Below are 13997 nucleotides of genomic sequence, written 5' to 3' on the forward strand. Positions count from 1 at the left end.
GAATCACTTGGAGAGGCAGATGCCTTTTTGGATGCTTGTCAGCTCCTGAAAGGCTTCTTATGGTTCTCTGCAGACCAGCTTTCTTTCAAAGGCTTGCATGGAAAAGTGATAATGGAAGGCAACATTTCAGATCAATCAATTTTTGCTGCTCATGTGAATATATGACTTTGTGTATCTTCTAACAATGTGGATATACATTGCTTTTTTTTATGTTATTTTAGAACTGGTTTGTGCTGAAGCTGTCTGAATATGTCTGAAAATATCTTTGAGGACTAGAATATCTTGGGTTAAAAGCCCTCCCTGCAGGAACAAGTGTCTGTGCTGGTGATTGACTGTGTAGCACATGGGGATGCTCATTTCTAGCCCGGAGTCTTTGCTGCATCAGCTAAACGCTGGCCCATTGACGTGATTCAAAGTCTTGGCTCCCAACTGCCACAGCAGGGCCCTGGTGAAATCCAAAACTGGGTAATGAGAATGCTGTTAGTCACAAAATATGACTCCTGCAGACCCAGCTGAGCCTGGGCCGTTGCAGGAAGCACCATGACCACACTGCATAGGAGCAGCTGGTGCTTTCTAAGCCCTGGTGTGCAGGTACACGTCACCACTGTGGGACACAACCCCCTGCACCATGCAGGTGTGTGTTAGGTCCCAGCTCAACATCCCACTGGCAGTACACAAAACTCTGGCTGTGATTATAATGGTGCAGCACTGTACCAAGGTAAGGATGCAATTATAATTGGGTCTCATGCTCAGTTCCTGATTTGTGCAAAAGTTTGGAAAGGGAATCTATCCCATTGCTTTTTATGCTCTCCAGCTCAGCTCCTCTTCAGTGCTCTGGTCCCATAGGTTCTCTGCCCCACTCCCTCCAGATGACTCATTACTTACCTCTCCATGAGCCCAAGGAGGCATCACCACCCAGGCACCTTCTGATGGGAAAATTTTTCCTTCATTCCCTTTGTTTCCAAATGAGAGATTAACTTGATTTCAAGACATGGTTTTAATGTGGTGCACAAAGTAGCCGGAGGTCAGTGTTTGTGGCTTTCATGTTTTGGCAATCTTATTCAATGATCAAAGCACAAGGAGCCAGGCATGTTGGGATTTATATACAGTGTGTTCATTGCTGGGTTCTCCAAACTATACCATATACACACTCTCAGGTTTATTATGCCTCTAGTAACCTTGAGCATATGTTCCTTTTTCCCTTCCTTTCCTTTCACAGAATCACAGAATTGAAAGGGTTGGAAAGGACCTCTAGAGATCATCAAATCCAACGCCCTTTTTCTTCCTTTCTTTTTTCCTTTTTCCTTTTTCCTTTTTCCTTTTTTCCTTTTTCCTTTTTCTTTTCCCTTTTCCTTCCCTTCCCTTCCATTCCCTTCCTTTTTGCCTTCACCTTTGCCTTCCTTCCCACTCTGAAGCTGGTCAGACCAGAGAGGTGTCTTTTCATGGATAGAACACATCAGCTCTCTGTTAAGGAGATTTGTAAGCAAGGGTAGTTAAATAAATAGCAAACCTAGAAGACTGGACAGAAATGCTCTGCTTAACTTCAATCCCTGGGTGCAAGTATTGTTTTGGATGGAGGCAGCCCCAACCCAGAACCTGACTTAGCACCCCTCATTTGTCCTAGGACAGGAAAACAGAGCCTGGACTGGGGATGCTCCAGCCCCATTATGAGCTAAATTAAGATAAATTAAGTCATGACAAAGCCTTGAGGTCTGGATAGCCTGGTGTTGGGACAGGAGAGGAGGTGTGTCAGGCTCCATCCATCCACGTGTTTTCTGTGTGTTCCTTACATCTCCTTCAGCTTTACAAAATTTGGCGCTCTAGGTGGGCGTTGTGTTGGGAGGAGAGATTTCTGGCTTATGTGGCTCTTCGAGTGGAAGAGGATGACTTCTCAAACACTTCAAGACATGAGGGCTGAATTTGTGCCTGAGGTGGAAGAGAAAGGGCAGGAGAGTGTGGATCCTCAGCCTTCCTAACCACTTCATCCATTTCTCTGCTTCCTTATCAGAAAGCATAGATCGGCTCTGAATTAAGAGAATCAAAGGGTGTTGGGGCCAGTTTTAAAATTAGATCTGCAAGCAGCCCTTATCTCCAGCAAGGCTTTATCAGACGGGTAGGCAGGCCTTATCCCGTCCTGTAATCCCCTCTTCTGGAGGCCCTTGAACGCCAGTGACAACAAAAATATGCTGTGTTGAAATTGTCGCCTGAGGAAACGTGAAATATCACACGAGGAGGGACGAGTGGAAAATGTGGCAGCGCGTTCACCCCCCATCCTCAGCTGTGGTCATATTTCAACAGCAGAAAATCGCTGCAAGATCGGAGTGACTTGCTTTGCTATAATTGTTTTTGGGGAAACCAAAGCATCTTCCCTCTCTGGCTGCCTTGCTGTCTGCAGTGCGTGTAGGGATTATCTTGCTGGGAGCCCCCTTCAAAGAGCTCATTAATATCACCATCACCAGGGAGATTTTCTTTTTCCTGCTATAATAATGGTGTTGTTTCAAGTCCAGTCATATCTGATTTTTAATGTTTTACTTCAGATCAGGTGCTGGAAGTGTTTGATGTGGTGCTAGCCACAAACCAAAATGTTTTCTGCAGAGGGAGGCCTGGAAGGGATAAATCCTACCCTGAAACGAGGGTCCTGCATGGAAACCTCAAACACAGATGGCCTGGAAAAAGATGTATTTAATTCTTATGCTTGGCCCTGAGGCACATATCCTGAAAGCAAGCAACTCTTCCCCCATACCCAGGATATGGATTAGATTGGAAAGGACCTCCAGGTCCTTCTGGCCCAACCCTGCTAGAGAAGGGACACCCAGAGCAGGGTGCCCAGCATCAGGTCCAGGTTGCTTTTGGAGATTTCCAAGGAGGTCATTCCAGTATGTCTCTGGGCAACTGTTCTGTTGCTCAGTACCCCATCCCTCTTTTCTTGAGGTACCTCTAGTTTTGCACCATGCACCTTTGCAAGAACAGCTAAGGGACGAGTGGGTTGTGACTCCTATCCTGGGAGCATGGTGAGGACCAGAGCCCGTCCTGCTTACAGCAAGGCCATTCCCTGCCCTTTCCTGCTTGAGTCATGGGAGGCTGGTCTTCAGAGGTGGCCCTGGTGTCCTTCCAGGATTTATCCTAGCTGAGGTAGCACATATACCCTTCAGGTTATCTCCAGCTTGAAGTTGGTGACTGAAGGTGAAAATCAACCAGTTGATGAGCTTGGCTGAGCTTTTGGAGCTTAACTATCTCTTACAAGCTTGCTCCTCCTACAGATAGGTCAGCAGTCCATCCTCAGACAACTTCTCAGAGCTGGTAGACTTGATGATGGGAAGATTTCCTCCTCTCTCCACTGAAACACGGGTTATGAGGCAGTTGTTTGCTTACAGAGCAGCTCTTGGATTCGGTAACTTGAACTAAAGTGCTTTCTGCAGGCTGTTTGCATTCACACTCCCTCAGCTTCTATATTTTTAATGAGCTCTTGACATTTTTACTCTTTCCCTCTCTGCTGCAGGGATGAGTCTGTGATCCGCAGCCCACACACTCTGCATCTAATGGGACCAATTTCCAGGTGTCCCACAGATAAAGCGGTGTAAGAGCGGTAGGACACACATCCATAGACCTCCCCTCCAGCCTAAAGCCTTCAACACATGTATCTTGTAAAGCATGTTGTACTTTTCTAGGGCTTCATAAACAGCAGCCGTTGGCTGCCAGAGAAGCCGAGCCGAGTAATCTCTCTCCCCTCCTGCTGCCTTCCCCCTCTGTGTTGTGATCTGATTGATAAACCAGCAATATACAAGGATAAGCATTTACTCTGCAATTTCTCTTAATCGCATTGGGTAACGGGTGGTGTTGGCTTGGTTCCTTTTTCTTTTTTTTCTGAATAAGGCGTTATTCTGTTTACTCTGTTCTACTTCTCCCCCACTGTTTACAACATGACTTTTGCCAAGAAGGCTCAGAAATGCTTCTTCCAGACTTCATGAGTAATTATCTAATCAAAACTCCAAGGAGAAGAGGGAGAAAGAAGGAGAGGGAACTAGCCCCCTTTGGCTATTGTAAACAGCTCCATCAGCATCCATCATTCAAGGACCTACTGTGGTTTCATCCAGCATTTGAAAACCTAATGTGGTCTCCTCAAGCTCCCACTGCAGTCAGCAGATTCCTCCAGCAGCTGGAAGCATGGTCTCAGCGTTGCAGATACGCACCTTGGTCAGCAGATGGTATTTTGGGACATTCTGCCAGATATGGGCCAAATAGCTGCATCTGTGGTCCTGCCAAGGAAGTCAGCCCTTGGGACTCTGCTTGGCCATCCATTTGCACAGATTGAAGCCTCTCTGCAAACCCTGTGCCTATCCCAAAGAGAAAGAGTAGCGGGAAGGGGGTCAAATAAATATTTTATGTGTAATTTCAGCAGTATGGATTTAATGAGGACACGAAAAGGGCCCTTGCACTTGTACAGGTTTCCCAGAGACGCTGTGGAGTCTCCATTCTTGGAGATCTCCAAAAGACATCTGAACATGATGCTGGACACCCTGCTCTGTGTGGTCCTGCTCAAGCAGATGGACACAGAGACGCCTCCAACTTCAGCCATTCTGTGATCCTATGATTCTGATTTCCTATACGCACATATCTGGCTGAGGTGGGAGGTCTGCTGCCAGCTCCTGAGAGCCTTCCACCTCCACCTCTGGAGGACAGACAGGGATGCTGGTGGGTCTAGGCTGAAAGGAGAGGTTAGCCCCTTTGCAGAGGCTTTTGGGGCCTTCTTTTGGAAGAAAAACCAGCAAATAACTAGGAAGACAAAAAATCAGGCTTTTCTAAATATACTCAAAACGGCTGGGACCTAAACTGAGGTTCAGCGGCAGCAGGGAGAGAAGGATTTTCCTGTGCCCAGAGATGCAATGGGAAGGTTCCCTGCTTGATCCATCCACGGACTGGGAAGGGTGCTCTGTACCCATGATCTGTTTTATCTAAACATCTGTACTAGCACTGATGCCAGCTGCAATGTTTATGTGGCAGGGATGGATGTCTGTAGCCCGAGTTACTCTGCCAGTGGGAAGCCACAAGTGACAACGCTTGGCACGGCAGGCACATACTCACAGCAAAGTGGTCACCGCAGAGAGAGGAGCGAGCCCTGTACAATTTGAATGCCAATTCTTTGCAGAGGAGATGACTCTTTGTTTTTCTCCTAGAGTCTGTATGAAAGATCCCCTTGAGCACACAGGGGGAGTCTGGCCCACCGCACTCAATAGGAGCTGTAGGGTGGGCAGTCTTTGTGGGAGCCTGCTTGCAGAGAGGCACAACATTGGCATCTCCTTCAAATAGATTCCACTCACTCCAGCCTCCTTTCTAATGCCCACTTTGAGCTGTAAAGAAGTTAAAAACCTTTGGGCACTCTTTCTGGAAGGACACACTGAGCAGAGTGGGCTTCCAGTTCCCCTCCAAGAATGAAGGGACCCGCAGACAGTATGGGTTTGTTTTGTTCCAAGGATGTGTGCCTGGATCAAGCTCAAGTGAGACAAAGACAAATATGCAAAGTGCATCAGGACAGAAATGAAAGCGGCAGTGGGTCGTGGCTTTCCCCTCTCTGGCTGATGTAAAGCATCCCTCAGATTAGTTTGCAAGGAGCACAGTCCATGAAACAAAGACCAGCCTGAGTATTTGTTGACTCTGGCTGTCCTAAGCTATCTCATTCACACATTGCCAGCTAGTTTGGACAAAAGACTCCATGAATTTTCAAAAGAACAAAATATCTGCAGTCCTTGAGCTTTCTAACCAGAGTTTTTAAAGTCACAAGAGTGACAGTGAGGGTTAGGTCCACTTGTGCACGTCTCTTGTGAAGGACAGAAGAAGGACGGGGTGTCAGGGGTAACAGGGGTGAACAAGGAAGGGGAGTGGAGGTTGTCCAGCACCTGAGATGGGCTGTTCGTTTTGCTTTGCTTTCAAAGTCCTTCTTCAGCTGGGAGGGGCATGTGAAAAGCATTGCAGAAGGCAGGAATCCTTCTAATATCACCAAGTCTTGCTCCCCTTCACCCTCTGCTGGAAGGAATAACCTCAATGTGATGCAGGTGATACCTAGGTTTAGACCTTGCTGATGATTTGGTGGTGTCCTATACAAGTCCTGAAGCAGCAGATTTCATATGTAGAAATCTGCATGGGCTGTAAATGGAAATTTGTTGAAAAAGCCAGAAGGGAAAGACTGCCTGCAAAGCTGATAAGTATGCCACCTGCAAAGGTGTAATTTGTCCGTCCAAGGCATAACTCCATAGAAAGTTCATAACACTTGTAAATGCATGTACCAGTTGTACTCTCCAAAAGGTATACTGGTTAATCATAGAATCAAAGACCAGCTTGGGTTGGAAAAGACCTTAAAGCTCATTCAGTTTCAACCTCTGCCATGAACAGAGAAACCTCCCATAGATCAGGTGCCCAAAGTTCCTTCTAGCCTGGGCTTTTGCACTGCCAGAGATGAGGCACCCACAGCTTCTCTGGGCAACCTGTGCCGGGGCCTCACCACCCTCATAGTGAAGAATTCCTTCCTAATATCTAATTAAATCTACCCTTTTTTGGTTTAAAGCCATTACTGTTTGTCCTCTCACTACGCTCCCTGATAAAGAGTCCCTCTCCAGATTTTCTGTAGATCCTTGAGGTACTAGGACACAATAAGGTCTCCCTGGAGCCTTCTCTTCTCCAGGCTGAACAACCCCAACTTCCTCAGCCTTTCTTTGTAAGAGCACCTGCTCCAGATCTCTGAACTTCACCGTAGCCTCCGCTGGATCCACTCCAACAGCTCTGTCATAGAATCAAGTTATAGAATGGCTTGGGCTGGAAGTGACCTTAAAGATCATCTAGTTCCACTCACCCCTGCTGTGGGCAGGGTTGCTACCCACTATCTCAAGTTGTCCAGCCCTCATTCAACCTGGTCTTGAGCACCTCCGGGGATGGGGCAAAAAATGTCCTTGCATTGGGACCCAGAGCTGAACATAGAACACAGCAGTGTCTGAGAATGAAGCAGAGGGGACAATCCCCTCTCTGACATGGTATTGAGGTGGAGAATCAAGTTCATTTCCAATGAGACTTCCCCATATTTTACCCTATTCCTTAATGCTTTGGATACGATCTTCAGTGCGACTTGTGTATGAAGAAAGGAGAAGGAGAGAGATCTTGTGTACTGCAGAAAAAAGGGTTGATTGCTTTTCTATGTAGCAGAGTTTTGGTGTTAGACCTGGGCAACCAGAGGCAGTCTCATAGTTGTGACCACCTGGTATGATGACCACATTGATGGGATGTTTCTGGGGTAAAGACAACCTACCGAAGCAGAAGCACTTGTGCATTGAGAGTGGGTGCTCTTGTCAAAGACTACAGTAGACTGACTTCACCTTCCAGTGGCGGATGGGGCATCTCAAACCTTACACAGAATCCCGTCCCCTCATCCTCCCTGCACCAAAACTCCATCTCCCCATGTGAAGCATGCAGGATGGATTTTGGCTCTTTGCTGATGTCTTTGCCCTGGCAGCTTCTCATGGCAGACTGCAGATTCTTCATGGCAGCCTACGCATAGCCTGAGCCCTACTCATAGCCTGAGACCTCTCATTTCTTGTAAGCCAGATATATTAATCCGTAAAACAACTCCTCTCCACTTGCTCACCTTGAACTACAGGAACTCATTTCTCGTTAAATCTCATTCATGCACACAGCATCATAAACAGAGCCACAGTAGCACAAGGGGAGAGCAGCATGGGGCGAAATGGCTGTCTTCAATGAAAGACAAGATGCATCCCTCTCTGGCATCCCCTCCACGTGCCCCACTCCCTCCCTCGCCCTCTGCTGGGTCTGGATCCGAAGCAGAGCACGTCTCCCCATTCCTTTCCAAGAGACGAACCCCTGCAGAGGCGGGGAGATTAACACCACTGGGCTGTGCCAAACGGCAGGCTGATTCTCCAACGTGGGTCATGTCCCATGGGACTGGAGCCAAAAGCAAACCAGTCTGTCATTGCAGAGTATTTATAGGAGGGCTGAACCTACCCTGCAGCCCCTGCATGGCTTCCCCACCCTTCTCATCCGCTTGCTGAATGCTTAAATTTGAAACAGTTGTTGTATGTTGTTTTATGGCTACAGGGATATGGCTGGCTGTCTCCCTTATCAGTGTAAAACAGGGAGCTGTCAAGCAGGAGGGAATGCATGAGTGGTTTGGTTGAAGTTTTTCTTTTCTTCTGTGCTTCTGGTTCCCCCGCAGGCTGACTTGGTTTGCAAGCGGAGACACCAGGAATGGGTTGTAGTGGGATGCTATCGGCGTTGATCCAGGGAGGACTTTCTGGTCCGCTGAGCCTGGTAAGCAATGACATCATTCCCATTAACGTCGACTCTGTGGAGCTGCAATTCATCAGGCACCTCACTGGAAGAGTTTCAGGGTCCTTTACGAAATGGAGCTGAAGGAAATGCCTGATCTGTAATCGTAAACAATATAAATTACTGTGAGGGTATCTTTATCATCTATATCTAATGCAAATGCTGACTGTCTCCAAGGCAGTAAAACATAACACCCAGAGGAAATAATAACAGTTACCTTATGTTACCTACAGCCAATATTTGTGTTAAAGCTTAATATTTAAGGAACTACATAAAATAGGCATGCATTTTTAAACCAGAATTTTAGCACCTACGGAAAATACCTCTAAGTACTAACCAGTCAATCCTCTGTACTCCAAAAACATTTAACTGGAAAGGAAAATATGGAGAATTATGTTCATACCTCTGATTATATCCATGGAGGCACTGATTATTGTTAGCAAGTAAGCTGGAACTCAGGGGCTCAGTGCTCACATCATGAAATATCAACACACAGTCCTGGGCTCAGCAGGTGTAGGTGGATGTATATGCACCTATGTTTAATGTAAGGAAGGTAGTAATGGAGTGATTGAACTATGATGCACAGATATGGATCTGAGATGAATAAGTAATAGAAGTTTCAACAAAAAGAACTCCAGACATGCGTATGTGTTCACATACATGTGCTGTTGGTAAGAAACTGGAGATAAACCTTATTTCCCACATCCCATTAGGGAAGCCTGAAATGGCTCTTCATAAGCAGGTCTGTAAAGTTCAGGAGAAAACAAGGACTTTCCCCTGCATCAGAAGCTTGGACGCAATGTCAGAGCCATGACTGCAATGGAGACACAGAAGTGAACCTGACTCAAGAAATTAAATAAGTGCAACTGATTTGCAGCCCTTGAGTCAGGTTCATTTAATGTGACTGCTATAAGTCTACATTACTTTTTTTTAAAATGGATTTTACTTTTTTTTTACAGGACATTGAAGTCCTCTGATAGAGAGCCAAAGATACTTCTGGAGAAGAGAAGGCTTATCTGGAGAAGAGGCTCAGGGGTGACCTTAACGCTCTTTACAACTACCTGAAAGGAGGTAGTGGTGAGGTGAGGGTCGGCCTCTGCTCCCAGGTAACAGCGATAGGATTAGAGGGAATGGCCTCAAGTTGCACCGGGGGAGATTCAGGTTGGATATTAGGAAAAATTTCTTCTCCGAAAGAGAGGTCAGACACTGGAATGTGCGGCCTATGGAGGTGGTTGGGTCACTGTCCCTGGAGGTGTTCAAGAAACATCTAGATGTTGTACTGAGAGACATGGTTTAGTGTGGAAATATTGGTGGTAGGTAGATGGTTGGACTAAATGATCTTAATGGTCTTTTCCAAGACCTCTTTTTGGTGATTCTATGATTCTACTTTGCTCTGAGGTGCTCTGTCAGCAGAGCCTTCCTGCCTGTCCTCGAATGAGTTTGGAGATGTATTTACATCCTTTTTGAAAAGAAAACTGGAGAGAGAAGTCCAGTGGGGCTAGTGAGGTGAAGACAGACCAAAAAAGGCTTTGAGCACAGCCAGGTTTTGGCTTTTGAAGGCAAAAGACACTGGTTCAACATTCTCCATTCTGCATTCAAAGAGGAAAGGGAGTCCATGTGCAGGAGAGCATGGAGCCCACATCATTGGATGGGAGTAAATACCAGCATAAGCTCTGTGATGATCTCAAAGCTCCCATGGTCTCTTTTATCCCTTGTTCCATCAACTCACCATAAATGTTGTGTTTTATTAAGGTCATAGCTTCACCTGGCAAGGAACTATCAAGGGTCTGAAACCCACCAAGAGATGTAGAGGATCAGTGTTGGTGAGTTTGTCCTTGTCTGCAGAGAAGAAATGACTAAACTGAGACAAGTAAGAACTAGAAACTGATGGAGGACGGGGAAGACAGGAGAATAAGAAAAGTGGAAAAAGGAGAGAACTTCTAACCTATAATTGCATTGTCCGTGCTGGTTGAAATCCAGGTATAAACAATGCTCATATCCCTACATTTCACTTTTCAGAACATGTCTTTAAGACAAAAACAGGGGTTAGAAGAGCAGATTTTACTCTTGTGATTAAGATTTGCACCTTCTGACTTTGGGTTAAAAAGAGAAAGAACTAAAAATAAAACAAGGGGGAAAAAAAGAGTAATGCTTTACTAATTAAGGCAAAATTGGAAATGATTGGTGTGCACTGGCAAGCTGCTACTCCCAGAAAGAACTGGACTGACATCTCTACAATCACTCAGTGAGTAAGCACTGCGAAAACACTGTTTGGCCTGGAAGGAGCTAATAAGTGCATAGATAAAATCTTATTTTGAAAGCAACAACAAAGGACATGTGATTTATATTTTAGCTGGTGACTTCATATGTTTTGCAGTTTCTCTAGAATATATCGGAATTCATAATTCATTTTTATAATGCATTACATTAAAATAATAAATGTCAGGAAGTTTTTCAAGAGACTGAAAATTCTGTAAGCAGTGCTGAGTGATCAAAGGAGAATTTTGACAGGGAGAGACTCCCGTTGACTTGGGGCTTTGGATCAGGCCTGACATTGGCAACAAAATGGACAACAGTTAATAAAAGTGTGCCTGTTAGAGCATGGGTAAGCTGGAGCAGCTAATTGCATCAACTTAACACAAGTTGGGGGAAGATGCATGCTGGCTGGATCCTCACTGCTGCACATGATAGGATGCTGTTGCTCATCCACATGGCAGCAGCCATAGATGAGCCAAGACAAAGGAAGCGATAGTGGAGGTGGAGGAGAGAGCAGGGATTAGAGGACTGGAGGAAAAACAACTTTCAGGGGGAGAAACCATTCCAAAACCTACATTTACGCAAGGAAGAATACTGTTGGGTTAAAAGCAGTATATCATTTCTGGAGTTTTTCATTTCCTACGTGTTGGAGGAGTTATCTCTGTGTGTTTCCATTCTTTTTCTTAATGGAGGAATATATGACATGTTTCTCACCCAACGTAGTACTTCATTATTCATGACTGTTAACAAAAACATGGCCCTGCCTGTGGCTGGGTGGTTGGAACATGGTGATCCTTGGGGTCCCTTCCAACCCAAGTCATTCTGTGATTCTATGATTCTACGATTCTATGATTCTGTGACAAAGCCAAAGGGGTAACTACCCACCATACCCTAGTGCAGCTGCTTTGTACGTTTATAAAACTCATGCATCACTGTGCAGAATTCATCAGTGTTTTGTCTGTCTGTTTGTACCTGCAGGGATGTATTTTGCTGCAAAACGCCAGTCCGGTTTGTGGACCACTAATGCTTCTGTTACACCAGTGCTTGTGGGCACTTGCATTATCAAGCAATCAATGAACTTCACCTCTGCAATCTAACTTCCACGAGGGGCCACCTGTCCTACAGCAGTCACCTCTGTATTACTTTATAACCAAGAAAAGAAGACAGACAGCCTGTATTTTGGTGCTATTTAGGCAAGATACCATCTACTGTTTGCCTTGAAAAGGGTGTGTGGCTGGAACATAGTCTGTACAGTGTGAAAAAGAAAATTCAGGTTTGGGGAATCACAGGATAACAGGCTGGAGGGCAGATCTTGGAGGGGCTTTCTCATCCAAGCCCTTCTCAAAGCAAATCCAATATGGTTGGTTGCTTAGGGCTACTCCAGAGAACATCAGAATATAAATGTAGATGGAGACCCCACAGCTTCAGCTGTAGAGCAGCCAGAGCTCATTCTCTCCTTTACACATGCAGAACTCCACTCCCAACCATCCTGGTGGCCTTGCTGGGCTTTTTCCCAACCATCCTAGTGGCCTTGCTGGGCTTTTTCCTGGCTCCTGGTACTAGGGAGCTCGAGTCCAGTGCCCACATGTGATCTCAGGATCTGAGTAGAGGGGAAGAATTATATCCCTCAGCCTGCTAGCTGCCCCTTTGCTAATCCACCTCTGGATGTGACCATCTTGTGCTGCAAGGGTGGAGGCATTGCACTGAGGACCTCGTAGTGCACCAGGACACCCCTGGTCTATCCAGATGGTCCTAGCTTGTGCTGCCACATGGGTAATTCCTTCTCATATACTGAACTCTACGTTTCTCTGTGGTGAACTTCATGAGATTCCTGCCAACCCTTTTCTCCACCTCATTTCTTCAAATAGCATCGCTCTTCTGTGTTGCATCAATCACCCCTTGTTTGTGTGTCCTCTGCAGGCTTGCTGAGAAGGCAGCCTGTTCATTGCCTGAGAGCTGCTTGAGCTGCCAGGTAGCTCCATGATTACATCCTTTGGAAATGTGCATCAGCACCTACTTGATCAGCTGAGCTGTACAGCCTTAATGGTATAGAAGATTCCATGCAGTTTCAAGTCGTCATCCAACCTTTAGATGCAAGATCTAAAGACCCATGTGGTACTTTAATATCTTGATGATTTACAGCTGGGATTGAGACTTTGTCCAAACTTTTACTCTATTTGTATAAACCTTTCATGCTGATTGAGAACTCTGCAAATGAAGTCTCTGACTTCTATTTACACTTTATGAAAATTGAGTTGTTCTCAAGTGACCCTACATCTCACCTCAGTGCGGTGAAAATTCACAGCCACGGAGCATGGATTCATGCAGATTGAGGGCTCAGTTTGTAGATCTGAATCTACAGATATTCAAAGAGATTTTTCCCAGGGGAAAACAGTCAAATGTGGATGATAAAAGTGTGTGAGTAATGTACTGAGAGCATATCTTCTTACTGCATTTGCTCAGAGTGTCTGTTTATGATGAATGTAAAGCAGACCCAAAAGCAGAGTTCAGTTAGGGGTGTGCATTTATGTGCTGGGATTTTATGTCTAACATGGCCTGTTAGGCTTTTGAAAAGGAAAAACATAAAACCTTGCCTGTTTTTTTCAAAAATGCATTACTGCACTGCTCTTCATGTTTTAAAGTACTGAAAAAAAAAAAAGAGGAAATTGTTTATGTTATTTGTATTACCTTAAGCCCCAGGAAGAACAGACACAACTCCATCTATACTGACTGCTTTGCAAGCAAATACAGTTTGTGTTGGACTGAATAGCCCAAGAAGGTGTTGTTATTCGTTTCTCAAATGCATCAGCTAAACGTCTTGCTGAGGTTCATGTACAAACCCTACAGCAAAGCCAGAGCTGCAGGCAGAATTGCTCCTGCCAAGAAAACAAAGACCGTATCAGCTGGATGGTAGGTGCCTGTGATGTGTGAGGGATAAGCAGAGAGCTGTGAAAAGACTTCCAAGAAGAAACCACATCAGTGTGCTGGGCCAGCGCTCCCTTGGTGCCTGAAACCTCCAGCTGCTGATGTTCTGGAGTGAGAGAATGGGCAGAGACATTATTTTCTAATTTTTGAGGGCTGGCTTTGCAGCTTGGCCCATCTTTTTCTGGAAATGGTTAGGAGTCATAGCCAACTCCCAGATGTATGGCTAAAATAATTTGCTTTTATTAATATTCAGATATAAGAATCCAGAAATAAACTGGGGAAAGATGTTAAGGGCAGACTACTGCAAGTTTTCTTGCCTTTTCCCTGAAAATGCTCATGCAGGCCCTAGCTGGAGGCAGGTTCCAGGACATAGAATCATAGAATCATTAAGGTAGCAAAAGACATCTAAGATCACCAAGTCCAGCTGTCGACCCATCCCCACCATGCCCCCTAAACCAGTCCCTCAGAGCATCTCCATGGTTCTT

General features: G+C 45.5%; 2 long non-coding RNA genes across 2 annotated transcripts; one reads left to right on the forward strand and one right to left on the reverse strand.

Annotated features, from left to right (window-relative positions):
* Window positions 8073-13709, reverse strand: LOC110391562. Its single transcript, XR_002434117.1, has 2 exons — window positions 11302-13709; window positions 8073-8429 (listed from the first exon to the last, which is right to left on the reverse strand). It is a non-coding gene; the product is annotated as an uncharacterized LOC110391562 (long non-coding RNA).
* Window positions 8219-11290, forward strand: LOC110391561. Its single transcript, XR_002434114.1, has 3 exons — window positions 8219-8313; window positions 9291-9413; window positions 10084-11290. It is a non-coding gene; the product is annotated as an uncharacterized LOC110391561 (long non-coding RNA).

This window comes from Numida meleagris, chromosome 1 (assembly GCF_002078875.1).
Source record: "Numida meleagris isolate 19003 breed g44 Domestic line chromosome 1, NumMel1.0, whole genome shotgun sequence".
NCBI lineage: Eukaryota > Metazoa > Chordata > Aves > Galliformes > Numididae > Numida > Numida meleagris.